Source organism: Giraffa tippelskirchi, chromosome 10 (genome assembly GCF_054371585.1).
Source record: "Giraffa tippelskirchi isolate mGirTip1 chromosome 10, T2T-mGirTip1v1.2.pri, whole genome shotgun sequence".
In the NCBI taxonomy this organism is placed as follows: Eukaryota; Metazoa; Chordata; class Mammalia; order Artiodactyla; family Giraffidae; genus Giraffa; species Giraffa tippelskirchi.
In genome coordinates, this window is record NC_137284.1 from 52,949,072 (window position 1) to 52,974,232 (window position 25,161).

At 42.3% G+C, this 25,161-nt stretch overlaps 1 long non-coding RNA gene across 1 annotated transcript in view; it reads right to left on the bottom strand.

Moving 5' to 3' along the window:
* Positions 1-24,766, bottom strand: part of LOC145523749 (uncharacterized) — a 63,174-nt gene extending 38,408 nt beyond the window's left edge. The window contains exons 1-3 of the long non-coding RNA XR_014066872.1: positions 24,686-24,766; positions 21,297-21,437; positions 3,033-3,198 (exon numbers count right to left, since the gene is read on the bottom strand). This is a non-coding gene — a long non-coding RNA (uncharacterized LOC145523749). The remainder of the gene's footprint in view (positions 1-3,032; positions 3,199-21,296; positions 21,438-24,685) is intronic.
* Positions 24,767-25,161: the final 395 nt, after the last annotated feature.

Below are 25,161 nucleotides of genomic sequence, written 5' to 3' on the forward strand. Positions count from 1 at the left end.
ATTATCTCCTCACGTTTTTTCTCATGGCCTTTCTTTTTGTTTTCTTCTGGGACTCCTATGATTCAAATGTTGGGGCCTTTGACATTGTCCCAGAGGTCTTCTTTTCAATTCTTTTTTCCTCTCTGCTTCATTTATTCACACCATTCTATCTGCCACCTCACTTATTCTATCTTCTGCCACAGTTATTCTACTGTTGGTTCCCTCCAGAGTGTTTTTGATCTCAGTTATTGCATTATTCATTATTGATTGACTCTTTTTTATTTCTTCTAGGTCCTTGTTAAACTCTTCTTGCATCTTCTCAATCCTTGTCTCCAGACTATCTGTAACTCCTTTTTGTTTTCAAGATTTTGGATCTTTTTTACTATTATTATTCTGAATTCTTTTCAGGTAGACTTCCTATCTCCTTCTGTTTGGTTTGGTGGGCATTTATCATGTTCCTTTACCCGCTGAATATTTGTCTGCCTTTTCATCTTATTTAGATTGCTGTGTTTGGGGTGGTCTTTCTGTATGCTGGAAGTTTGTGGCTCCTCTTTATTGTGGAGCTTCCTCCCTGTGAGTGGGGTTGGACGAGTGGCTTGTCAATGTTTCCTGGTTAGTGAAGCTTGTGTCGGTGTTCTTGTGGGTGGAGCTGCATATCTTCTCTCTGGAGTGCAATGAAGTGTCCAGTAGTGAGTTTTGAGGTGTCTATGGGTTTGGTTTTGGCCACCTGTATTTGAATGCTCAGGGTTATGTTCCTGTGTTGTTGGAGAATTAGCTTGGTATGTCTTGCTCTGAAACTTCTTGGCTCTTGGGTGGATCTTGGTTTCAGTGTAGGTATGGAGGCTTCTGGATGAGTTCTTGTTGATTAATGTTCCCTGGAGTCAGGAGTTTTCTGGTGTTCTCAAGTTTTGGATTTAAGCCTCCTGCCTCTGGCTTTCAGTCTTATTCTTACAGTAGCCTCAAGATTTCTCCATCCATACAGCACTGATGATAAAACATCTAGGTTCATGGTGAAAAGATTCTCCACAGTGAGGGACACCCAGAGAGGTTCACAGAGTTACATGGAGAAGAGAACAGAGAGGAGGGAGATCGGGGTGGCCAGGAGGAAAAGAGGGAGAATCAAAAGGGGAGAGAACGAGCTAGCCAGTAATCAATTCCCTATGTGCTCTCCACAGTCTGGAACACTCAGAGAGGTTTACGGAGTTACATAGAGAAGAAGGAGGAAGGACACAGAGGTGACCAGGAGGAGAGGAGGGAGGAGTCAAAAGGAGAGAGACAGATCTAGCCAGTAATATGTTCCCTAAGTGTTCTCCACAGCCTCGAACACTTAAAGAGATTCACAGAGTTGGATACAGAAGAGAAGGAGGGAGGAGATAGAGGTGACCTGGGGGAGAAAAAGGAAAATCAAAAGGGGGAGATAGCAATCAAGCCAGTAATCACACTCCTAAGTAAAAATGGGTACTGAAGATTGGATTCTTAAAGGTACAAAATTGATAATAAATACCAAAAAGCAAAGACTAAAAATCTATAGTAGAGGTCTGACTCTCAAAAATACAATATTAAAAAAACAAAACAAAATCACAAAAATTATTAAAAATATATATATGAAATTTGCTTTAAAAATAGGGTCTTTTTTTTGCAAGGTAATAGTATGTTACAAAAATGAAAATTAAAGGAGTAATAAAGAACTTAAAAATAAAAAATATTTTTTAAATTAAAAAATAATAGTAAAATATATCTAGGAATTTCTCTAGAGCTGTTGAGGGCAGTGTGGGGTCAGTTCAGTTTCAGATAGTTCCTTGTTCCAGCTTACACTTCTCAAGGTCTATAGGCCCCTTGCAATGTAGTCAGTGCTAACTACAGGGTTTTAATCCGTTGCACCTGTCACTTCCAAAGTGGTTCCCTATTCTTTGTTTATTTTGGCTTCTCCTGTTTGCAAGTCTCTTCAGTGTCTAATTTCCACCCTGACACAAGGGGGTGAAGGTGGTCACTTATTTAGGCTCACTTGTTCAGCTGTCCTGTGGGAAAGGAGGAACACTGCAAACAAATATCACTGGTGTGTGTGAGGAGTGCTCACAGTGTCTGGGCCACACTGGATTTGCCCACACTCACGGCATGTGTGCTTTCCGTGTCTACACTGCTCAGGCTCAGGTTCAGGTTCTCGGGTTCTCCACAAAGGCACAGACTCAGTTGAACCTGCGTTTTTGTGCCCTTCCCAGTTCCAAGCAGCTCAGGTAACCGGGTGCTTGGTGAGCGTACTCTCCCAAGTGTGTGGTGTGTCTTATCACCTCCTTGGTCCTAGCCACTTGGTTTCCTGGGTGTGCAGTCAGCGTGCCATCTCAGGTGTGCTGTGTGTTTCTTCTGGAGAGCTGATCTCTGACTGCGACCCTCCTGGTGGATGTCAACCGTCCAGGATCCCAGGAAGACTTGGTTAGCAACTGGGAGCCTGCTCACAATTTGGTGGAGGATGCCATCTCTGGGGTGAGATTGCTGCTCGCCTTCCAGCTCTGGCTGGTGCACACCTGCCTCTCTGCCTCCCGTGGGGGGGGGGGGGGTGAGGGGCCGGTCCACAGCCGGCTAGCTCTCCTTTGGTATTCACTCAGTCCTTTGTTCTGTGAGCTGGCCAGGCTGTGCCTTAGAGCTTTTCATGGGAAAGTTCTCTCTCTCTCTCTTTTTTTTCCTCTCTCTGGTTATCCCACAGTTTGGGTTGCTATCTCACAATAGCTCCCTCAGATTGTCCTCAGGGCATTCAGGCCAGGTCCTTACCCTAAGCACGCAACCCACGCCTCCCTGTCCAGCTCCCACTCGCTGCTGGCAGACACAAGCTTCCGGGCTACTTCTCCATTGGTAGTTGCAGTTAGGTGCATAATCTGTGGGGTTTTTTGTTTTTTGTCTTTTTCCTCCCAGTTATGTTCCCCTCTGAGATTCCAAAATTCCCCACAGACCCACCACTGGTGTTTGGAAACTTCTCCTCCTTCACGACTCCCTCCCCGGGGTGGGTCTCTGTCCCTAACTCTTTTGTCTCTCTTTTTATCTTTTATATTTTGTCCTACCTCTTTTCGAAGAGAATGGGCTACCTTTCTGGGTGCCTGGTGTCCTCTGCCAGCGTTGAGAAGTTGCTCAGCATTCAAATGATCTTTTGATGAATTTGTGGGGAAGAAGGGGGTCTCCCCATCCTATTCCTCTGCCATCTTAGGACTGCCACTGACGGCAGAATTCCTATTGGAAAAGTATAAGTGACTAGACAGTGGAGTAACATCTTTAAAAGAAAAGAAAAACTGTCAATCTAGATTTCTATACCCAACAAAGATGATTACTGAAAAGAAAACAAAATAAATAAACTTTTGGTTATAAACACCTGCAAAAAAAAAAAATGATACCAGGTGGAAATCTATATCTACACTAATAATGAGCCTCTCTAGAACCCTGATGCTGGGAAATATTGAGGGCAGGAGGAGAAGGGGACAACAGAGGATGAGATGGTTGGATGTCATCACCGACTCAATGAACATGGGCTTGAGTAGACTCTGGCAGTTGGTGATGGATAGGGAGGCCTGGCGTGCTGCAGTTCATGGGGTTGCAAAGAGTTGGACATGACTGAGTGACTGAACTGAGAAATAATAAGTATGTGTGTAAATTAGAAATTATTTTTTCTTAAAGTTTAAATATCTCTAAAAGATAACTGACTGCTTAGGCTAAAATAATAACAATGTAGTGAGTTTATAACATATGTAGAAGTAAAATGTGTGACAAGAATAGCACAAAGAGCTAATAACAATAACACTAGTATCATAAAAATAGAATTTAAGAGAAAAATTGCTATTAGACACAAAAAGATCATCCACCAAAAAATGAATAACAAATATAAACACATATAAACCTAGCACAAGAACCTCACACATAAAGCAAGGACTGAAAGAACTGACAGGAGAAACAGACATTTCAACAATAATTGAGGGCTTTGTTATTACTCCACTTTCAATAATGGATTAAACAACCTGACAAAATCAATGACAAAAAGAAGACTAAACCATACTCTAAAGCAACCAGACCTCACAGACACTTTGTAAACCCTCCACCCAACAACCACTATATACATGTTCTTCTCAAGTCCTATGAACAGTCTCTAGTTAGAATTTTTCAAGTTGGGTTATAAATTAAATCTAAATAGAATTTAAAGGGTTGAAATCATGCCAAGTACACTCTCTGACCAAAATAGAATGCAACTAGAAATGAATAACAGATGGGAATTTGAGCGCTTCACAAATATGCAGAAAAGTGTTTTGGAATAATTTTAGATTTACACAAAAGTTGCCAAGATAATACAGGAACTTCCTATATACCTTTTCCCGAGTTTTCCCAAGTTGTTAAAACCTTTCACAACTATGGGATGTTTGTCACAACTAGGAAGTAAGCATTGGGGCAAACTGCAGATTGCATGAAACTGCAGATGTCATTTGGATTTCACCAATTTTTCCACTAATGTCTTTTTTCTGCCCCAAAATCCCATCCAGGATTCCATCAGGCTTTCAGTCTCCTACGTCCCTCCCATCTGTAAGACTTTCTCAGACTTTCCTTGTTTTTTAAGACCATCAATCACCCTTTTGAAGAGTGCTGGTCAGGAATTTCATATGATGGCCACCAAGTTGAGTTTGTCTGATGTTCTTCATGATTAGACTGGGGCTGTGTTTTTGGGAAAGAATCCCACAGAAGTGAAGTGTCCTCACACATCCTGTCAGGAGTCATTGACATCAACATGATGTGTCAATGCTGAGGTTGACTTGACCTGGGGTAGGTGGGGTCTGCCAGGTTTGTCCACTGGGAAGTTAACATGTTTCCCTTTCCAAACTCTCAGAGGAGGTGAGTCTGTGGCTTTATAGAGGCGCTGAATTTTAAAAACTTACAGCACCTGTATTCCTTTTTTTTTTTGAGGCATCCAAGAACATCTGTACTAGGATGCTTGGACTTGCCTCACACTCAAGGGGAGGGGAAATAGGCTCCACCCACCTCCTAGAGGAGAAAGTAACTACACAGGACTCCTTTCTATTGTTTGGAGTTCTTCAGTAAGAACTTGTCCCTTCTCCCCTTACTTACGCACTCATTTTTTACATCTTTTTTTTATCATCAGTGGAAACTCATGGATTGATCCGGCTTTGGCCATGGGTACTCTTTCAGAATGACTCTTATGTCCTTTTGACATGTTCCCATCTTTCTTTCATTTTCTAAATGTGCCTTTACTTTGGGTACCATCAGATGCTCCAGGGATCTAAGTTAAGTCACTCAGTTGTGTCCGACTCTTTACAACCCCATGGACTGTAGCCCACCAGGCTCCTCTGTCCTTGGGATTCTCCAGGCAACAATATTGGAGTGGGTACCCATTCCTTTCTCCAGGGGATCTTCCTGACCCAGGGATTGAATCTGGGTGTCCTGCATTGCAGGCAGATTCTTTACCATCTGAGCCACCAGGGAAGCCCCCAGTTAAGGCAGGAGGCTGCAACTGCTGGCCCTGATATAACTGAGGTCGTGCCTATTCCCAGGAGTTCCTGAAGAGGAGTCTCAAGAGGGTGGATACCATGGTTTCCACTTTTCTACATCTCCACAGTTTTTGCAGAGGATGGAGCGCATGCTGTAGTTACCAGTTACTCTGATACAGACTCCACTTCTTGTGCATTCCCTAGTCAGTGACTGATAAACGTTCACTGATAGATTGGAACCAAAAGGCAGAAGAGGACCAACTCCTAGGGAGCAGATCCCCTGCTGCCCTTCTGTCTCACGCCACCAGGACCCTGTGTTTTTCTTTTTTCAAATGACCATTTAAAACTAATACCATGCAATAGCCAACAATACATTTGCCAATATATCCATCAAAGTGTGATCTCAAATTCAGCATCATTTTAACAGTGAGGAGCAGACAGAACTCTATCCCCCTCTTAGCCCTACAATGCAGATCACAATGTAATTAATGTTTTGTGCAGCTCCTTCACATCACTGACTAAGACTGAGCTTGTGGAAATTAAGTCCTATGAGGCTTTTTCATATACTGCTATTGCCTTTTGGGGTTTTTAATTGAACTACAATAGATTTATAATGTTGTGTTGGTTTCAGTAGTACAGCAAAGTGATTCAGCTGTGTGTGTGTGTGTTCTCTTTTTTTCCCTTTAACTTTGATAGAATTTATTTATTGCAAATATGATTATCGTTTGCCCCAATGTAGAGCAGATGTCAGGAGTATGTGGGCTTATTCTGCCTCTTGTTTAGAATGAGAAGATCTTGATTCTTCATGATTAGAATCAGTGACAATAGATGCCAAGTACCAGTCCGTTGGGTTATGTTTCCAGTGAACAAATCGGGAAGTTCATCACAGTGCAATGGGGCTGCCTGGTGAGTTCCAGGTTGGTTAACAGGAGGTATTGCTACTGGGCCCAGATCTCCATCTTCTGTCAATAGTAATTTTTAAAACGCTAGTCTCGTGGTCACGATGGAGAGATTTACAGATGTTCCAAGGAAGCTCTTTGCCTGGAATTTACACAGCAAAGCACATATTGACTTTGTGCCACTGAGAGTACCAGGATTTATTATTCCTGAAGATGCAGTAACCTTGACTTTGGCTTGGTCAATATTTATCTCATGAGTCGATAAATTTGCTATAAATTTCAACAAAAGCCAAAAGCTTCTGATCCTGGGATGTGCTCTGCAGAGGACCCCGCACACCTTGGCTCTTTTTTGTAGTGAGCCACTGATCAGACCTGTGAAATAGTCTCAGGGATTCTTTATTTTTAGTGAATTCAACCTGGTTATGACAGCAGAGTTTATCCAAATAACTCAATGTGGGTGGAAATTACAGACTCTGAATCTTTCTGTCTTCTTTTCAATCTTTTTTCCACTTATGCTTGTTTCTAGGTTTAAGTTTTACCTCTTACATTTAATTATATGACCAATTTTTTAATTGGAGTATAATTGCTTTACAATGTTGTGTTAGTTTCTGTTGTACAATGAAGTGAATCAGCTTTATGGATACAGATCAATCACTATGACCAAAGGAGCATTTTCTCAGCCCAGCTTTTTCTAAAGCTGATGTAAATGCCAACCTCAGCCCTGACATGAGCAGGTGACATGTGGCCTGTTATTCCTGCGCCTGTCACTCAAGGGTTAATCTTAGTTGCCCCCCTCCCTTTTTTTTTTTTTTTTTGGTAACCAAGACCTGATATCCTACCAGCCTCTGTGAGCTCAAAATTCTTATTTAGTGTGTGTTTGTTCAATAGCTTGTCAATGTTTAAAACTATAGAGTACCCTAGGAACCACCAAAGCCTGTCTCCTCTATCTGGACTGACCCGGTGTTGTGTCCCCAGATGACTCCTCCTCTATAGCCTGAAAGGACCTCCACCCAGGATGAGGCTCTGGGCAGCCCCCTCTACCTCACCCTGTATGTTTTGGGTGGAATACACAGTACACTGTGTAAGTGAACACACACCAGCACTTCTGGCTGCATAGAGCAACAACATAGGGGTGTCTGCTTGCCAGACAATTGCTGGACTTTACTATGAGGTTACTGGGGCCTCAAGGAGCCTGACTCACAGAGAAAAAATTTTAAGTTTAAAAAAATTTCAAATATGTCTTTGATTTTTAAAATTGTTCTCTAGCTTTACTGAGAGTTACACAGTTCCACTATGTAACTTAAGGTATACAATGTGACAGCTTGGTACAGACACATAATGTGAAATGAAGACCACAATAAGGTGAGTTAACAGCCACCACCTCAAATAGTTACCTTATATGTGCTTGTATTTTTTGCTGTTGTTTTGGTTTGCTAGCCTAGACTTTGAAAAATGGTTTATTTCTACTGGAAACATTAAGATGGTATTACCTCTTCTTTCACATATCAAAAGTCATCAAAATGTGAAATGGTCCCTAATGAAGGCAATCACTTACCAGTCTTCATCTGCCTAAGTAAACATACAACAAAGATCTCTCAACATAGGGCAGCACCACTGTGATTCATATTTGAAAAAGGTAGGTGTTTTCAATCTTTATTTGAAAACAAACTATTGGATTTCTAGAAGAGAAAGCAGCTCCGCTTTGCCTCACAGAAAAGATGCTTCAGTCTGGAGTCCACTCGGTGTTCTCCTGCCCTGAAGAGCGCTGTTCTGATGTGTTGACAGCTCTACACAATGTGTAGTGGTGTGGTGACTCTCTATACAAAGCTTTGCTTTCTGCTTTCCACCATAAATCTCTACTTCATGGAGGTCTTAGGAAACAATTTTCCACGTGCCCAGGGTCATATTTTCATTCATCAGGAAGACCTTCTTGAGACTTCCTTGGTAGTCAGTGGTTAAGAATCTGCCTGCCAAAGCAGGGGACATGGGTTTGTTCCCTAGTCCTGGAAGATCCCACATGCTGCAGAGCAACTAAGCTCATGTACTGCAACTGCTCAAGCATGCATGCATAGAGTCTGTAACAAGCAGCCCACCTATGGCAATGAAAAGTAGCCCCCACTCACCACAACTAGAGAAAGCCCGTGCACAGCAATGAGGACCCAGTGTAGCCAAAAATAAATAAAAATACATTTAAAAAAATTTTAAAAAGACCTTATGGTGGTAGAGGTAATGGCAGTGGTGATTATCTTGTGGGGGGGGGGGCGGTGTTTGGGAGGGAGGGGGCAGATTTATTTTATTTTACCTTTCTGCCCAAGTTGCTAGAGAAGTTAGGTTACTGATAGAATACTGTATTCCATAAAACCTAAAACATAGACTGTGTCAAAAGGATTCCAAACAGACACTGAACCATTCAATGTCACAAAATACTTCCCAGATAATAGGATGTTTGTTTCCTAATATTTATGTTGGGAGGCTGTGGCAAATAAAAGCAAGGATTCTGGAGACAGGCCACCTGGATTTGAATCCAGTTTCTCCCACTTACCAGCTGGGTGACTTTGGGCAAACTAATTATCTTTTTGTGCTTGATTCCTCGTAAGTAAAACAGAGATCATTGTAGTGTTCTGACTAGCACTGTTATGAGAATTGAGTTAATATTTGAAAAGCGTTTAGCGTAGTGTAAGGCACATGGTACCCTGGAGAAGGGCATGGCAACCCAGTCCAGTATTCTTGTCTGGAGAATCCCATGGACAGAGGAGCCTGGTGGGCTGTAGATCATGGGGTCTCAAGAGAGTCAGACATGACTGAAGTGACTCAGCACGAACGCAAGGCACATAGTAGATACTACATTAAGTGTTTTAGTTATATACTGTATCTTATAATGATAATGAGTTTTGTTTAATAAACACCTGCAGTCAGCCAGTGTCTTCATGCACTTTGTCACATTTAACCCTCACAATAACTCTTTAAGGCATGTTTTACTTTGCAGATGTACAACTAGACACAAAGGAGATCATTTACTTTGCATCAGGTGCCTGGGCATGTGAAAAGATCTAGGGGTTTAATTCAGGTCTTTTGTGCCAAAAACCCTGATAGAACTTTCATTATAACATTGCCCCACATGAAACTCAAAAGCTACACTAACTGAGCAATTATTACATAGCTGCCACCTTAACATGTGTTACCTCAGTGACTGCGGCAAACCCACTGAGAATCTTGCTCCCATTTTAAGGCAGGACTTGGGGCTCATGGAAATGAGTTATCTGTGAGTGTAGTAAACCCAGGGTTCAAATCCAGGTCTTCTGTGAACAGGCACCTGCCACCACACCCTGAAACCACAAGATCTCACGTGTGTTGAACAGGCATTCTGAGCAGCTCTCACAGTGGTATTCTCCCACTCTCCAGCTTTTTGATTTGAAATGTGTCAGGTCTACAGAGATGTTGAAAGAATTAGATGATGAATACCTCATTATCCTTCAACTAGGTTCAAACATTGTTAGTGGAAGAATTTTTCAACATACAGAAAAGTTGCAAAGAAATATTAAGTGGGCCAAGGAAGGCCACTTTTCAATAAATAATAAATTATAAAGGGTAAAATACACAATAAGATCAGTTGTGACGAGTATACAAGCACCAACTGACACACCATCAAATTCATAAAGGCACTACTATGAGAAAAAACAGAAACACACCCAGAGAATGACTTCAATCCATTTCTCTCCACTCATACAACATGAAATAAAGACACAAAACATATATGACCCCCAAATAATAACTGGTGCTCAAAGAAGCAGAGGGAGCCTAGAGGGACAGACCTGCTCCAAGGAGGCAGGACAGGAGAGGCGTGACTAGAAGGCTTGGGAAGACGAGCAGGTGTAGATGAGCCAGTGCAGATGGGGGGCAATCCAATTAGACAGATCTCTTTGTGACCATACCTGCCAACTGAGGGGAGGACTCAAACCCCGGGCTGCTCAGTGGCAACACAAAAACCACAGTCTTTGAAGAAAGATGGGAACAGGAGTCCTTCCTCCCTCTGCCTAACTATAAAAGCAAACAGACTCCCTCTGAGTAAAGTTCTCCCTTTTGGGAATTACTCATCAAAGTAGCCTTTGCTTAGGTGGCCGGGGACAGAGGTCCTCAAAGTCACGTGGCAGGTGTGCAGAAGGCAAGGGTGCAGCTGAGCTGCTTGCATCAAAGAGTGCAAGCTTGAACTGATGACTTCAGGGGTGTTTTAAAGCACCATGCAGATCACACGGCATCCCTGCCTAAGAGGCTATATTCTCTTTCAAGGACACCAGCTTATCTTTCTGGATTTGAACCTAAGGTTTTCTTACTTCCCTTCCTTGCTCCAAAGTCTGAGACTGGGATTGTTTGAGCTGGCTGACTGCATCTGGTACAGCATGAGCTGTTTAAGGATGAGTGATGTGTATGGGTCACAGGTGCCAAGGCCTGAACTGGGTGCGGGTCTGTTGGCATAAACTCTAGGCAACTTTGACTACTCTTAATTTTAATGCAGAGTTTTCTTTATATTAAATTGATAAATAGATATTTCCTTTATATTAAAGTATAACCTAAGGATATTACATACACCCAAAATAAGTACAAAATAGTATCTTCTGTTTCAGTGGGTTTTATGATTTTCAAACGTTTTTCTGTCCATGGCCTTTTCTGAGCATCACACCTTCATGCCGTGAATCACCTGCTTCATGGAGCCTACAGCCATGTGTCCAAGAGACATGGCTGGGACAAGAGGATGGGGCCCCCTGAATCCTCAGTACTGTGGAATCAGGCTAGAACTGTGAAAGAACAGGAATGGTGACAGCTAAGCCACTCTTACACTTGTCTTGTGATCACGTAAAAATTGTAACAATTTCCACCTGTAGTGGAGTAAAATAACGTCTAAAAATATTAATCCCTGTGCTTTCCTCTTCCCACCACCCCACAGATGACCTCCTTCCAGGCGAATGGAAAAATCCACAGGGCTTCGAGTTGGAACAGAATTGCTCCAGAGAAGAAGGGAAGAGGGGCAGAAGGAAGGGTGTAAAGAGAGAGAGAAGGTAATAATTACTTATGTGTGTGTGTGTTTACTGTTAACAAGGATATGAGCCTGAAAGGGAAGGCTTCAGGGGAGTTGGGCAGAGGGTGTGGACAACCAGCAGAGCCCTCCATGGCTGGCTTGGGCGTTGGACAGCTCACGTCTTCTCTAAGAAGCGGAAGAGGCAGGTCTGGAAACTCAGCAGCCACAGGAGCATCAGCCATTCCTGCTCCTCTGAGGGCATGAACCTGCTGCTGTCACCCTGGCACCAGCCCCTCAGGCAGGACTCTTGCTCACTGCTCTGGGAAGTAACCAGGTCTGCAGAGGACTTGACTTTTTTCTTCTTCGAATTACAGTCTCCTCAAGACATACAGAACAGACTTGTAGACAGACAGAGCATGGGAGGGAGAGGGTGGGACAAATTGAGAGAGTAGCAGCATGGAAACATACACATTCAGTTCAGTTCAGTCGCTCAGTCATGTCCAACTCTTTGCGACCCCATGGACTGCAGCACGCCACGCCTCCCTGTCCATCACCAACTCCCGGAGTTTACTCAAACCCATGTCCATTGAGTCGGTGATGCCATCCAATCATCTCATCCTCCGTCGTCCCCTTTTCTTCCCAGCTTCAATCTTTCCCAGCATCAGGGTCTTTTCAAATGAGTCAGCTCTTCGCATCAGGTTGCCAAAGTATTGGAGCTTCAGCTTCAGCATCAGTCCTTCCAGTGAACACCCAGGACTGATCTCCTTTAGGATGGACTGGTTGGATCTACTTGCAGTCCAAGGGACTCTCAAGAGTCTTCTCCAAACTACAGTTCAAAAGCATCAATTCTTCAGTGCTCAGCTTTTTTTATAGTCCAACTCTCACATCCATACATCACTACTGGAAAGAACGTACACATTACCATATGTAAAGTGGATAGCCAGTGGGAATTTGCTGTGTGACACAGGGAGTTCAACCCAGTGCTCTGTAACAACCTAAAGGAGTGGGATGGGATGGGAGATGGGAGGGAGATTCAAGAGGGAGGAGACATATGTCTACCTGTGGCTATTCTTGTTGATGTATGGCAGAAACCAGCACAATACTGTAAAGCAACTATTTTCCACACACAAAAAATTACAGTCTCCTGCAAGTGCATGTGACTGACAGAGCCCAGGTCTGCTTGAACCTATGGGTCTACACCCTGGCTGTAAGGATTCTGAGGAAGTGAGTCCTGGTTCCTGTCCTAGAGCAAGGACTCATAACAGGGAAGGTTACCCGCACACGGGACAGGTGTTCAGGGGACTGTGTACCACCCCAAAGAGTAAAAGTGGAACCAGACTGGAGAGAGAATGGGACAGCCTCCAACGCTGCTCAGGTGCAGCCTCCCCTCTGGGGAAAATGCCAGGGAGAGAAGCGTGGGGGCAGGGAGGAGAGCCACGGGGCCCTGTAGGACTAGGGAGGGGCACTTGGGCCCTCAAAAGGAGATGGCGAAGCACCCATAGTGCCTAGCACTTGGTGCCCACATGGCAGAGCCCACGTGGACAAGTCACTCACTGCAGGTCAACCGAGCGCCCTGCAGTCTACAGGGTCTGGGCTCTGCCCTGCGGCCCTTCAGTGACAGCTCTCCCCATCTTCCAGCAAGGGATGTCAGCCTGAGCCTTTAGGTGTGTCCAGCTCCATCCAGCAGTTTCATGTGGACCACCTCCCCTTGAGTGGCCCAGGAGCAAACAGCACAGGGGCCTCAGCAACCAGAGTGGTAGGCATGTGGTGGGAAAGGAAGTCAGCCCAGGACTCAGGGAAGAACTCACATGTAGTGAAGCCCACCCCCACTGCATCCTAAGGGAATAAACTCTACTTTTACAAACAGGTTATCACTTGGAAGCTAGACTGTGCTGAGACAAGGAAAACACAAGAGCCCAAGAAAGAGCAGAAGCACGAACAAACAAACAAGTGGAACATGTATATATGCTCCAAGGCTCCTCCCACTGGACACACAGATGTGGAGGGACAGTCATAACTTCACAGTGAGAAGCATGGTGATGTCATCTTAACCAAGTAGTCTGACATCATGGATGCTCTGAGAAGGACAAACATTTCTGGAGCATTCTTGCTGAAAATGCACAATCTAACCCTAACTGGGAGGTCAAGACGTCAGACAAACCTCAAATGAAGGACATTCTAGTAAATAACTGGCCAGCACTGTGCAAAAAGATTAAGGTCACAAGAAACAAAGCAAAACGTGGCAAATAAATGCCATTTGTGACTGTGGGTTGTTTTCCTGGACCAAACAAAGACTCTAATGGGATGTGTTTTGAAATGTAAATAAGGCTGCAGATTATTACTCTAATTGCATCAATATTCATTACATGATTTTGATATGTGGTTTATGGTTATGTAAGATTCAGGGAAGTTCATTGAAAAGTATATGGGAATTTTTAAAATTTGAATCTTTTTTTAAAAAGTTATTTATTTTGTGGTCACACTACACAGCATGTGGGATCTTATTTCCCTGACCAGGGATTGAACCCACACCCCTACAGTGTAAGCTCAGAATCTTTACCACTGGACCATTTTTGTAAGTGTGGGTTTATTTTGAAATGATAAGTTGACATTAATAAAATTGTATGAATTGGTGTACCAGAAGGAGAAGGAGGAGGAGATGTAGGATAGAGTATTTTGCAAATGTCTCTATAGAACAGGAACCAAGCCTGCAGATCATAGTTTCTGATGGCGGAGACTACCACCCGCCACCTGCAATGACTTACACACTGAAGAGAGAAGAGTGGTATAGAGAAGTAGATACATCAGAAGTGCTTAGTCTGGTGCAGGACTATAACTTTTTTGGTTAAGCCAACATCATGGCTCCTTCCTTAGTTCTCTCTGGGACAAAACCTTCAGGAGTGGCAGAGTGGTTATAACAGTCACCCAAATAGGCATGCCTGAACCCCAAACACTGGTACTATTGGCAGGCTTGAGCGAATGTGCCAGTGGGGGATGTCCAAAGAAGGCTGTACATCCCCAGAGGAAGGCTTGCCTGTGACCGCCACAGCAGTAGCAGGTGTGTGGACAGGTGAATTCATGGCACTTCTCCAGGCCACCTGTGGTTTATTTGGTGCACACAAGTGACCCCAAAGTTCCCAGGTACCCAAGTGATAGAGGCAAATGCTGACAGTATCAATAGCCTGGCAGAACATGGGGTCTTGGACAAGGTTACTGTGGACAGGTCTTCAAAACCGAGGAAAGGACTTCACTTTTGGGCCAAGATGGAATAACAGGGCCATTGGAAACAGGTAAGAAAATGGACAAGACATGTAAAACAATGGTTTTTCAACACTGGACATCAGGCAGCACAGGACAGGAATATCAAAGGGGGAAGGAATAAGGTCAGTTCCACAGTGGCTGTAGGGGCCTTCCAGGAGAGTTTCTAGGGGTCTGATCAAGGAGGAACTCATCTGGCCATGCCCGACAGTCCCCCTGAGCAGAGGGGCAGGGACACCATGGTGGTTACAGCACACAGAATGTGGAACCACAGGGGAGAGTCTGCAAAGAGGGAGGGTAGCTCTGAAGATCAGTTCCTACACACTGACCAGAACAGGTGGATGGAAACCGAACCAAAGCCAGAACCACCCAAAAGTGCAGAGGAAACACAGCCATCCCTCAACACAGAGGCAAGGACAATTCCTGCCCCAAGTTGGAATGCAACAGCTATTGGGTAAAGTACCCAGAAAATGGCTCAAAAATAAAGCAGCATGAGCTCTGGATAAAAGGTTGCTTTGGATCTAACCAAGCTCTCAGGCCTCAAAAGTGTCATACTGGTTCCAAGTAATTTGATCGCATTACAGAATACACCAAAAACATTTACAGGAATAAAAAATACCAAGCATATGAAACCAATATGTAATTAACAATGTCTGCATCTAATCAAAAATGATCACTCATGCAACGAACCCTAAATATACATCCCATGATGATGATAAAAATCAATTAGTAGGGGGACTTCCCTGGTGGTCCAGAGGTTAAGAATCCGCCTTGAAATGTAAGGAATGCAGGTTCTATCCCTGGTAGGGAACTAAGGTTCCACATGCCTCAGGGCAACTAAGACCACTCGCCATAACCAGAGAGCCCGCATGCTGCAATGAAAGGTCTTGCATGAAACAATGAAGACCCCAAGTCACAGCTAAACCAGACACAGCCAAATAAATTAATTAATTTAATCAATTAGTAGAAACAGACTTGTAATGACACAGATGATACAATGAATAGACAGAACCACTAAAACAGTTAATAGTTATTAACATTCCTTCCACGTATTCAAGAAAGTAGAACAAGATTGAGCATATTAAGGAGAGGCACAGAAGATGTTTTAAAGACTGAAATCAAATTCTGGCAGTGAGAAAACTCTAAATAGGATTAGACACTGAAGAAGAAAAGACTCACGAATCTGGAAACACAGCAAGAGGACTTGTTCAAAATGAAACACACAGAGGAGAAAGCAGGGACTGAGCACTTATGAGTGTAACACAGCTCCACAAGTCTGATGTGAAAGGATGGAGAGAGAGCCAAAGGAGAGAAAAATTTTTGAAGAAAAAGGGCTGAAATTTTTCTAAATCTGGTGAAAACAATAAAACCACAGACCCAACAGTCTCAAAGAACCCCAAACAAGAAACACGAAGAAAATTATGCTAAGGCACATGTACAAAATAATAAACAGAGACCTTAATTAAAATAGAGACAAGAGGCCAGAGGGGAAGCTCCCATGCCCTAAGATGGCAACAGAGTCCAGCAGGAAGAAGAGAGACTCTTCTTTTGGCCTAGCAAGAGCTCAGCCAATGACAGATGGTCACAATTCAGTCAATGAAAAGCCTCTATACTTAGACTCCTCAGTTCCCCCAGTGGACTCTTATTTACTTAATCCTCTTACTTCTCTCTTACCCTCTATAAGTGCTCTCCTCTCCTTGCTGTGGGGGCACTTGAACGAGGCTAACCCCAATTTGCAAGTCTTTGTTGATCCTGAATAAGCCCGTTTTTCTGTAGAAATAACTGGCAGTCTATTTGCTGTAGATCAACATGTTGGTGGCTCTTACAGGGATCCAGAGGAGACTGTTGACCATTCTGAAGCTGGTGAGGGAACAGATGCACTATCTATATGAAGCCCATTGGTACTTCCCGCTTCTCCCACCAACCTGGGGGTTTGAGGTTATGTTTTTCTCCTGGATCTGAGCTCTACCTTGTTTGCATTCTGAAGCTTTCCAGTGTTATTTGGAATCTATTTTAAAGCTTTGCCCTTTCCAGATCAATGTCTTGCTCTGTATGTGAGGGCTTGTTTGGCATTTTTCCCTGACTACTCTGGAAACATGCTGTTCCAAAGGGAACTGGCTAGCCTTAGTGCCATTCCTTTGGAAACAGGAGCTGATTCATTGGAGCTATGCAGTAAGCCTGACTCCTTTGGGACTGGGCTGCTTCATTAGAGCTGAGTTGAGCAGCCTTCACCTGACTCTTTTGGGACCACACTGTTCCTTAGAACTGATTGGTATGAGGTCTACAGCTGAATGAGTTACTAGAGCTGTTTGAGCTGGTTAGGGTGGTTGCAAATTGTTCTTATACTCTAGAGAAAAACTGAGAAACTGGATCTCAGTTATATGTATTTTAAGGGCATCCTCAACATAGGGACCCCAGCTAATTTTATGTTTAAAAACTGTGGTCCTTCTTCATGTGCATTTCTAGCTTAAACAGACTGACTTAACCAAAGGCAGTTTAGAATATCAATGGCCATAATGGGGAACCTCTGAAATTCCTAAACTCACTTTCTTTAAAACTGAATTGGATAATCATAGCTCTAAAATTTCCAAAATTGAATGGAATACCCATTTTGATTGGTATTTTGAGGCTTCCGAATGTTATCAGAGCCAAAAATTGATTCTGCAAAATAAGATTTTAACATTAACTGAGGCATTTAGATCGCTTCTATGTCTTGGCTAATGTAAATAGTACTTCTATGAACACTGGAGTACATACATCTCTTTGAACTGTAGTTTTCTTTGGAGGGCTTCCCTGGTGGCTCAGGTGGGAAAAGTGTCTGCCTACAATGTGGGAGACCTGGGTTTGATCCCTGGGTTGGGAAGATCCTCTGGAGAAGGAAATGGCAACCCACTGCAGTATTCTTGCCTGGAAAATCCCATGGATGGAGGAGCCTGGTAGGCTACAGTCCACGGGGTCGCAAAGAGTTGGACATGACTGAGCGACTTCACTTTCTTTCACTTTTCTTTGGTTCTATGCTCAGGAGTGGGATTGCAGGATCACATACTTAACTCTATTTTTAGCTTTTGAAGGAACTTTCATATTGTTCTCCATTGTGGCTACACCAATTTACATTCCCAACAATAGTGTATGGGACTTCCCCAGTGGCTCAGTGGTAAAGAATTGCCTGCAATGCAGGAGATGCAGGAGACCCGGGTTTGGTCCCTGGGTTGGGAAGATCCCATGGAGGAAGGCATGAAAACCCACTGTAGTATTCTTGTCTGGAGAATCCCATGGACAGAGGAGCCTGGCGAGCTACAGTCTATAGGGTCACATAGCCAGACACAACTGAATCAACGTAGCTTGCTTGCTTGCTCAATAGTGTAGAAAGGCTTCTTTTCTCCATACCCTCTCCAGAATTTATTTGTAGACTTTTTAATGATGGCCATTCTGACCTGTGTGAGTTGATACATCATTTTGGTTCTGATTTGCATTTCTATAATAAACAGTGAAGTGAAAGTATTAGTTGCTCAGCTGTGTCCAACTCTTTGTGACTCCATGGACAGTAGCCCATCAGGCTCCTCTGCTCATGGAATTCTCCAGGAAAGAATAATGTAGTGGGTTGCCATTCCCTTCTCCAGGAAAACTTCCTGACCCAGGGATCAAACCTGGGTCTCCCGCATTGCAGGCAGATTTTTTACCATCTGAACCACCAGGGATATTGAGCATCTTTTCATGTGACTCTTAGCCATCTTGTGTGTCTTCTGCAGAGAAATGTCTATTTAGATCTTCTGCTCATTTTTTGATTTTTTATATTAAAGCTGTGTGATCTATTTGTATATTTTGGAAATTAATCCCTTGTTGGGGGCATTGCTTGCAAATATTTTCTCCCGTTCCATAGGTTGTCTTTTCTTTTTGTTTATGGTTTCCTTTGCTATACAAAATCTTTAAAGACATGGAAGCAACCTGTCCATTGACAGATGAATGGATAAAGAAGATATGGTACATACATACCATGGAATATTACCCAACCATAAAAAATAATGAAAGAATGCCACTGGCAGCAACATGGATGGACCTAGAAATTGTCATACTAAGTCATAAAAAGAAAGACAAATGCCATCATATATTATTTATGTATGGAATCTAATAAAATGACACAAATGAACTTATTTACAAGACAGTAACAGACTCACAGACATAGAAAACAAACTTATGATTACCAAAGGGGAAAGGAAGAGAGGGATAAATTAGGAGTGTAGGATTAAAATACATGTATTACAATATATAAAATAGATAACCAACAAGGACCTAGTGTACAGCACAGGGAACTATATTCAATGCCTTGTAATAACCTACAATGGAAAAGAATCTGAAAATATATATACATATATATATATATATATATCACTTTACTGTACACCAGAAACTAACATAACATTGTAAATTAACTACACTTCAATTTTTTTTTAAGTATTTTAAAAAGATTAACTGAGGCAAACAAATGATTAAAGCAAGATAAGGTGGCATCTGAAGCCTCAGGCTCCTCTTCCCTGGCTCCTTTGTCTCAGACTCAACCTCCAGCACCACCTTGCTCCCTCCTATCTATACCTCCTACACCTTCCCTATATTTTCAACTCCCCAACACCAATTCTCTTGCTGAACTTCCTCTCTTCTCTGAAACTCTCCCCACTCCTTTTCCTTCTGATTTTGTCAGTTCCTTTAAAATTAAGCGTTCTGAGGTCCCAGAGACTAAACCCTTAATTTCTTACTTTCCCTGAACTAAAACAGAACTGAGCCATAGCCAAATATTTTCCCAAAGTAATGAGAAATCCTCACTGATTTGCTGAGGAATTTAATATAGTCATTCAAACTTATCAACCTGATTTCTCCAACTTATATCAGCTGGTTCACATGCTTTTCAGTGAAGGCCAGGCCCAGCATTGGAATAAGAACCACTAATTGAGAAAATCCCCAAAGGTCTCCAAGATTACAGTTGGGAGATCATCCCACTAACTTATTATGGGATCAGGCTCAAGCAATTGCTCAGTGACTTCATTCGGCAAACACTGGGGCTTTTCTAAGGCCTCTTATTAGGACAAAATTTAGTCTTGTGCACAAAATATCAGCAGAACCTGTTCATGACTACTATAGTCAACTTCAGATTGTTTTTAAAGAAAATTCTGGTCTTCCTTCAAATGTGGGTCCCACCTGCATAGTTTTAACTCGGTTTATTAATGGGCTGACCCAGGACTTTTCCATTCTAGTAAAAATGAACAGGATTTAAGGACTTCCTCAGTGGTCCAGTGGTTGGGACTTCACCTTTCACTGCAGGGGGTTAAGGTTCAATCCCTGGTCAAGGAGGTAAGATTCCCTATGCCTGGTGGCCAAAAACCAAAACATAAAACAGAAGCAATGATTGTAACAAATTCAATAAAGATTTTAAAATGTTCCACATTAAAAAATAAATAAACACTGTTCACTCCAGATTTGGTTAATCTGGCAAACCAGCTCTTTCACACTCTCTAGATGAGTCACTTCAAAGGAAGAGCACCAAAGTTCTAATCTTAAACTCCAGCAAAAAAGTCACCTAAACAAAACTAAAACCCTTTTAGTTTCTGCTATTGTTGAAAAGAGCCAGGGACATTAGGAAAGAGATTGTTACAAATCTAAACTCTTCAGGTATCTTCAGTCTTCTAACTAGCCTTTCCAAGTCCTCCCAATTCTTAAACACATGGCTCCATGGACCAGGCTCTTTCCAATCCCCCTCTTATGTGGCTTAGAGAAACATTTCTCCAGATGGGGGAATGAGTTTCTTCTAGTCCTAACTGATATCAGAGCCACAGTCTTGGTGCTCAAACCCACTACCGCAAACAGGCCGTGCCCCAGAGAACAAACACATTTCAAACAATGGCAATCTCTAGGGAGCCCCAAAAGTTCTAAACATATTCCCTTTTATGTAGGTCCTCTGAGAGAAACAATCTTTTCTCCTTAGTGTCTCTACTCCTATCCAGTCATTAGACTGAGACTTCTTAGAGAAGTATCATGCTGAAATGTATTTCTCCCCAAAGGGGGAAATGATTCAAGAAAATGACAGTAGTCATCAAAGAAACCCACCACGTGAATTAAATGACCCTTTGACATCTTTTATTTCCTCTCTCTCTCACAGTACAAGAGCTAATTCTGAAAGTACTGATCATTTGTCCCTGTTGAGTCAGCTACCATCCTCCTTATGGGGAAAATTTCCAACTGATGTTGGCAAAATTCACAGTGCACCTCTCATCAAGATTCAAATAGACCCCTCCAAGTCTCTCTTCAGAATTAATCAGAAGTTCTTCAAGGTAAAAAGCCCATAACAGAAGATCAATAGAAGATCATTGTCCCTTGTACTAGTTCCTGAAATGTTTCCATTTTACTATTGAGAAAACCTAAAGGCTAAGGATGGAGGTTTGTCTAGGACCTCAGAGTAATAAGCAGCACTGCTATCCCTTGATACCTTGTCATTCCTCACCCTTCTGTGCTAGTGTTCATAACATCTGTTCCCCACAGGAAGTAAATTCTTAACTGTAATTGTCAAGGCATCTTTAGCTGATGAACTAGCCAATACTTCTGCCTTCATTAGAGAAGAAGACAATTAGAAGAAGACTTGGATAGTAAAGCCTCTGGGTTCTACTGAGAGTTCTTCTCACAAACCTGATCTGGATGATGTAAAATTCCCCAGAGGTTCTACTTTGTTGCAATGTGTGGATTTGCTTCTTTGCTCTCCTTCTCAAGCCTCTCTTCAGGAAGACAGCATCCACTGCTAAAACCTTTAGCTTTAAAAGGACCTAAGTTCTAAAAAAAAAAAAAAAATTCAGTTTGCTGAAACCCAGATTTGATATTTAGGGCATCTGATATCAGAATAGGGCTATATCTAGATCCAGAGAAATTTCATAATGCCCTAAGTTTCCCTGACTCAGTGGACATGAGTTTGGGTGGGTGATGGACAGGGAGGCCTGGCATGCTGCTGCAGTTCATGGGGTCACAAAGAGTCAGACACGACTGAGCGACTGAACTGAACTGAAGTTTCTGCATTCCCAAAACTAAGCACCAGCTATGAAGTTTTCTCATGGTAGTTGATTATTTGGCTTCTCTGGTGGCCCAAACAGTAAAAGAATCTGCCTGCAATGCAGGGGCTCTGGGTTTGATCCCTGGGTTGGGAAGATTCCCTGGAGAAGGGGGTGGATACCCACTCCAGTATTCTTGCCAAAACTGGGTTCCAAATTTCTCTTAAGGCCAAACTCTGTATATTTTACTCAACAGTAACAACCTCAGTATAATTTGGGGGAAGAACTGGTAACATAAACTTAAATGCTTTAAAAATAGTTTGATGATCCCACCTGTCCTTGGGTATCCCAATTATCAGATTCCTCTTTTCCTTTTTGTATATGCAAAAGAAGGGAATGCCCCTGGGGTACTCACTACTCACCCCAAGTGTGGTGACTACCATTGACCCTTAGGGTATGATAGGCAGCAACTAGACCTGGTGGCATAAGGATACCCTTCTTTCCTTAGAGCCATTATGACCACTACTCTTTTGGTTGAGGCCACCAGGAAAATCACTGTGGGATCCCCTTTACTGATCCTTGTACCTCATTCAGTAGAAGCTCTTCTGAATTGTCATCACACTCAAAAATTCTGTCATCAGCCTCAATCCCTACAAAAACATTTTTTAATTGTTCTTCACATAAACCTTTAACATTATGACATAATAACTTTGTTATAATAACATTAACTCTACTTTTTTCCCTCTCATCACTGACAAAGTATCTCATCACTGTTTAGCACTGACTGACAGAGAACCTCCTGACCGCTCATAATGATCTACAGGAAACCCCACAGTGGTAAAGAATCCACCTGCCACTGCAGGAGACTTGGATTCAATATTCCTGGCTCCGGGAAGATCTCCTGGAGGAGGAAAAGGCAACCCACTCTAGTATTCTTGCCTGAAAAATCCCATGGACAGAGGAGCCTGGTGGCCCACAGCCCATGGGGTCTCAGAAGAATCAGAAACTACTTTAGCGGCTGAGCACACATGCAGCTCCCTGACCAAGGCTGTCTTCTCATGGTTCACTGATGGTTCTTATTTAAAAGGTGACGATGGCAAATACTGTGTGGGGTACACTATCGCAACTCATTTTAATGTTGAGGCAATACATTTACCTATGGCTACTTCAGCCCATCAGACTGAATTTTACACTCTTACATGAGGGTATAGTTTAGCCAGCAACAAAACTGCTAATATGGATACTGATAGTATATAGACTTTTGGAGTAGCTCATGATTTTGGAAAGGTATGGAAGCAACATGACTTCCTTACTTACAGTGGAAATACAATTTTAAATGGCCCCTGTGTTCAGAAATTGAATGTAACACTTTTACCTGACACCTTAGCTATTATTAAGATTCCAGGAAAATTCTAAACTTGACTCTCTGGGAGCTAAGGGAAATTACTTTGCTAATGTTTCTGAAAGAATGCTGCCCTTAAAGGGACCAATAGCAGGCAAACCTTTATTATGGTCCAAACGGATATCTTCCCAAATGATAACTTAGGAAAACTGGGGTTAAAGGGGCCCAAAAATTGACCTCAGGAAACAAAAAACATCAGAAAAATTAACAATTGTTGGTACAATAAAAAAAGAAAGCTCTGGTTTGGACCATATAACAACCCAATCCTACTGGAACACCTAGATTCCCATTTCTCACCATTGTTCATGCATTAAACCATTGATCTACTGACAAAATGATAGCCATCATGAACCAATCTGGCAGGAAAACATTAACAAGGCTATAAAATGTGCCTACCTCACTTTCCCACTGTTCAAAATACATATCAGGGAATCTTGTACTGTTCCCAGATATTTTAAGCTGCTTAATGGGTCATTCAAGGTCTGGCAAGTGGATTTCATCAACTTCCTCCATCTCATGGATATAAATATGTTTTAGTCATGACCTGTATGTTTTCACACTCAACTGAGGCTTTCCCTTGCAGATAGGTCACTGCCTTTTCTGTGGCTAAAAGGTCCTTATAGCTGGTTTGCTGTGGTTGTAGACCCCAAATTGCAACTCTTTGTTAATCTCAAATAAACCCATTTATGTTGTTGTAGAAATAAGTGCAGTTTATTATTTTTGGTCAATGCACATAATCAAATTGTTTAAAACCAACGATAAAGAAATCTTGAAAGCAGCAAGAGAAAAAGAACACATCACATGCAACAAAACAAAGTAGACTATAGACTTCTTGCCAGAAACACGCAGAGGTTAAATCAGACAGGGAAAGGAAAACACAGACTTCGTTTCATTGTGCTTCACTTTAGTGTGTTTCACCAACACTGTGCTTTTTATGAATTGAAGGTTTATGGCAACCATTCATTGTCTATTGGCGCCATTTTTCCAGTAGCGTTTGCTCACTGTATGCCTCTGTGTTACATTTTTGTAAACCTCACAATATTTCAAACTTTTCATTATTATCGTACTTGTCATAGTGACTTGTAATCAATGGCCTTTGATGTTATTATTGTAATTGCTTTGGGCACAACAAACTGTGCCATATAAGACTGAACTTAATAAATGTTGTGTGTCCTGACTGCTCCACTGACTGTTCTCCCATCTCTCTCCCTCTCCTCAGGCCTCCTTATTTCCTGAGACATAACAATATTGAAATACCTTAAGTTTACACAATGTTATGTCCAATGTTATGTCCTGCAATGACCTCAGAGTATGCAAGTGAAAGGATTAGCCAACTTATGTGGCAAACTTTGTTGCTGTCTTAAGAAATTGCCATAGCCACTCTAACCTTTATCAATCACCACCCTGATCAGTTAGCAGCCATCAACATCAAGGCCAGACCTTCCACCAGCAAAAGGACTACAATTTGCTGAAGGCTCAGATGATGTTTAGAGTTTTTTAGCAAAAAAAGTTTTTAAATTTAGGTGTGAACATTGTTTTTTTTAGACATAATGCCATTGCACATTTAATAGACTACAGTGTAGTTAAACATAACTCCTGTGTGCACTGAGAAACAAAAAATTCATGTGACTCACTTTATTGTGATATTTGCTTTATCGTGGTGGTCTGGAACTGAACCCGTAATATCTCCAATGTCTGCCTCTCTGTATGATGTCACTTATACATGGAATGTGAGAAAGCCAGATTCATAAAAACAGAGTGTGATGGTTACCAGGAGCTGGTTGTGGGGGTAACAGGTGAAGGGTTGTTGAAGTCGACAAACTTGCAATGAGTAGATGAATGTGTCCCAGAAATCTAATATACTCTATAGTGAATACAGACATTATATATACATATAAATGTAACCAAATCAACACATTATTGTTGTTGTTTAGTCGCTAAGTTGCATCCAACTCTTTTGCGACCCCATGGACTACAGCCTGCCATGCTCCTCTGTCACTGAGATTTTCCAGGTAAGAATCTGGAGTGGGTTGCCATTTCCTTCTCCAGGGGATCTTCCCAACTCAGGGATTGAACCTATGTCTTCTGCATTGCAGACAGATTTTTTTTA